The sequence below is a fragment of the Sciurus carolinensis genome, unplaced genomic scaffold (genome assembly GCF_902686445.1).
Source record: "Sciurus carolinensis unplaced genomic scaffold, mSciCar1.2, whole genome shotgun sequence".
NCBI classification, from domain to species: domain Eukaryota; kingdom Metazoa; phylum Chordata; class Mammalia; order Rodentia; family Sciuridae; genus Sciurus; species Sciurus carolinensis.
In genome coordinates, this window is record NW_025920213.1 from 300,619 (window position 1) to 304,805 (window position 4,187).

At 43.0% G+C, this 4,187-nt stretch overlaps 1 pseudogene; it reads right to left on the reverse strand.

Moving 5' to 3' along the window:
* Positions 1 to 3,173: 3,173 nt before the first annotated feature.
* On the reverse strand, positions 3,174 to 3,726 carry LOC124975122 (stathmin-like; annotated as a pseudogene).
* Positions 3,727 to 4,187: the final 461 nt, after the last annotated feature.

The window sequence follows — 4,187 nt, forward strand, 5'->3', positions numbered from 1 at the left end:
CCGTGCTGCAGGGACGGTGCGTGTGACCTAGTGGGCCGCCTCTGTCTCACAGGCCCGTCCTGTGACAATGCCATCAATCGTGGGCGTAAGGCAGGAGTGTATTTGTCCTAATTCTGGAGGCTGTGTGTCTAGGTGCGGCGGGATGACTTCTTCTGAGGCCCCTCTAAGGTGGACTGCATCTTCTGTCTCTGTGTTTGCACAGTTTTTATGCTTATGTGTTCTCATTGTCACTTCTTATGAGTGCACAAGTGGGTTTAATTGGATTGGGCCCCACACCAAATAACTGGATTAACTTTAATTATGTCTTTAAGAACCAAATAGTCAATGGAGTCACAGTCTGAGGCACTGGGTATTTAGAAGATCAACATGAGATTGGGGAGGGGACACAGTTCAGCTGATGACGTCCACTAGTGTCCTGCTGAAGACTGACTCTGGGAAAGGGCCTACTGAGGGAAAGGACGTGCACATGGGACCCTGGAACAGCCGCAGGCAGATTGTGGTCACATTGGTGCTGCAAGAGGGACACTGCCACCAGAAACCTCTGACGAAAGCTGCTTCTCCGAAGGCAGGATCTCCTGGGTGCTGGCGTCCTTTTTCTTTTGGCTGATCTCTCATCCATCTGGCAAATAAAATCACACTATTCCTTTCATTTCCAATTTCCCAGCCGATCAGCATGAGTCGCCTTTCAGTTGATCCTCAGCCATTAGGTTTGTTCTTCCCCGAGTCAGGTTCTGGGCCTGTGATGTGCCTTGTTGCGCCCCGTCGTCTCCAAGCCTTTGCCCCTCCGAGGAACCTGGGTTGACAGCTGTTTCTGAGGACTTCCCATAACACACAAGAAGGAGAAGCCATTGTCTCTTGAGTCAAAGCGTCCTCCTGGGACGTCTTCTCGAGATGCTGTCTTCAAAATACGGAGGGGAGGGTTTCTCCGGGCAGGAGCAGACAAGTCTTCAGATAGATTGGAAGGATTTTCATACAGCTCTGTGGGCAGTTCTCAGTTCCGATGCCCACTGCCGAGAAGCCATGGATATCAGGAAGCTAAAGGAGACATGTTTTAGTATTTGCAGTGAACAACCTTGATTCTTATAGGGGAGGTCCGATCCTGACAATAATTTCCTGTTAGTCCTTGGTTTAGTTTTAGAGACTGGTGGATTTTTTATGATTCTCTCTCTACTAGATGAAGAACAGGGACGTTTGCTGGCTAGTGTTTCTGTCATCGCTTGTGCCTGGCAGTGGAACTAGATGATGTAATGCTAAGTGATGGTTTGTGGCAGCTTGTGGTCTTGTCTTCTTGAGTTCCGACTTACAGGGACACGATTTTGACTGAGATTCTCACCAGAATCTTGGACTTTGTCAAAGTCAGGGGTGTTGTAACTTTGCTATGTCAGTTTTGTGGTTTTTTCAAATGAGGTGAAAGATAGAAGTGTTTTTAAAGTGATTGCATTCTTGGCCTTCATAGTAGTAGAGTTGGGCTCATGACGAGGTCTGAACTCGCAAATGTGTCACTGTCTGCATTTTGATGGATGAGAAACGTCAGTGTCAGCAATCCCTGGTAAGCATGGGCAGAATTCCTTGCCTAGCTTGTGACAGAAAATAGCAAAGACGTGTCAAAGTCCAGGACCACCTCCGAAACACACACACACACAACCAAAGACCTCATTGATGGACGAAGTGAACTTGAGGGCTTTGGACCAAATAAGTGGAGCAGTGAAAGTGTACGTTTGCAGAAGGATCACAAGTCACACGCCTATCACCCTGGTCCTTTATTTCATTGTAGGAGAGAAGCTTTTCCGTGTGATAGAATCTACTGAAGACCCCCAAGTTTGTTCAGTGATTGACAGGTTCAAAGTGAATTAGCAGGTCATTATCTTATTTATCTTCAAATTTAAAGTAAAATAGAGACATGACTTTTTATTCATGCTTTAGATTACTTCTTTCAGTTGAATAAAAGCAAGCCAAGTAGTATAGTGTCCTGATTGACTTTATTCCTTCTTTCTTTTATTGTATAAATTTGTGTAACAGTATGTTTAGCAATATATACAAAGAGAAAAATTAGTGACATAGGTAAGCAATTTAAAATATGCCTCAGAAAGTGTTATATATTCATAAGGGAGTATTATTATCCAGCCAGAAAGATGAGATCCTGTAATTTTCAGCAAAATAGATGGAACTAGAAGATGTAATACTAAGTGATGAAAGGACAGACACAGAAGGAAATGTATCACATTCTGTCTATGATCTATGATCTATTATTATATGTGGCAGCTAAAATAAAATGAATGTGAAAGTATTGACTCTGGCTGGGAAGGGTTCTGTGACAGCGAGTGTGGAAGAAGGGAGATTGGACATTATCAGTGCATGTGTATGCATATACGAAAATATCACACCAAATGTAATTAATATGTAAGTGGATGTGTGCTAATAAAATACATCATCTCACATATTTAGTGATTCTGCAGTAAGAACACCTAAAATCCTACTCTCTTTGGAATGTCTAGTATACAGTGCAGTATTATTAACTGTTGTCCTGTAGTAACCACCATTCTCTTATACTCAACTATTTTTTCCCCCAGATTCCACACATAGAATATGCAATAGATTTTTTTTCTCTGTCTGGATTATTTCATTTACCATGAAGTCTTCCAGCTTCATCCATGTTATTTTTTTTTAACAGTTCTGTGCAGTTTTATTAAACATTTAAGTACAGCAGCATCTGATAAGATTGGGACAGAACTGTGTTTGAAAAGTGAACAGATATTCAGCTTCTAACAATTTGAAAGAAACCATTACATACTCTTCACTAACCTGTTTTCACGGAGCCCATACAGTACTAGCCATGAACCCAGTACACCAAGTGCACTGAAGTAGAAAAGATACAACAATAAAAATAGCTAATTAAAAAGACCAACACTTTAAACAGGGATGATTACATGAATGGTGTGACTCTACGTCATGTACAACCAGAGAAATGAAGAGTTGTGCTCCATTTGTGTGCGATGAATCCCCAAAAGACCAACCATTTAGAAAAAGATTAAAACATTCCAAGCGTCTCCCCTTTACCACCTAAAACAACATCTTGCCGTCTGCATCCACCTACACAGTCCTACATCAGCTTCTGGATCATTTGTCAGGAGGGAAAACATAAAGTGACACTGGCCAGTACCGTCTTGAGATATTTAGGAAGGGGCAGGGGAGTCAGTGCTCAGGACGAATCCGTCAGCTTCAGTCTCAGGAAGCGTCTCTGGGTTCTTCCTTCTGCACTCCTTCCACGTGCTTACTGCAAATGCTGCAGCCTGGCAGCCGTTTGCGCCTTTCAGTTCTGGGCTAGCTTGTGTTTTGAGGGTCGGCTTCTCTCCGCGGTCTTACTGAGGTCTGGTCTTCTTCTGTTGCTTTCTGAAGCACCTCTTCCTCATGCTCTCGTGTCTCAGCCAGCTGCTTCAAGGCCTCAGCTTCATGGGCCTCGTGTCTTTTTTCTGCAGCTTCTAATTTTTTCTGAATTTCCTCCAGGGAAAGATCCTTTTTTGGAGGGGAAAGGGAGAAATATGGGATGGGTTATTTGACCTAGGGCTGAGAATCAAAAGCCTGGCCTGAGGCTCACTTCTCCAGTTCTTTCACCTGAATATCAGAAGCAGCCGTGGTGAATGGAAGACAAGAGACTGGCAGTGTATTCCACACAATCCCACGTAAGGAAGGCCCTGCTTGATCTGAGCTGCCGGGCCACACTCTCATCTATGATATTGTAAATGGCAGCATATTCTTTTTTTGTTACTGAGGTTTGAACCTAGACCTGCTTTGCCACTGATATGTATCCCAATTTTATTTTTAACTTTTAAGATAGCATCTTGCTAAATTGATGAGGTTAAACTTGGACTTTCGCTGCCACTTCCATCTATAGCATCTTCTTGTAAGTGCTGGATGATAAACCAGTGTGGTAACACATGCCCACAACTCCAGGGACTCCAGATGCTGAGGCAGAAAGACCACAAGTTTGAAGCCAGCTGCAACATCATAGTGAGACCCTCTGCATCTTAACAAGACTCTTACAATAATGTTAAGGAATGAAAATGTTATATAAACATGCGTTTTTATATATTTGATAGGGAAGCTGAGACTACTCTCCAGACACTTGGATGTGAAACATCTTTGTGCGTCTTCCCCATTTGTCCTCCCTAGAAACAGTTACCATATTA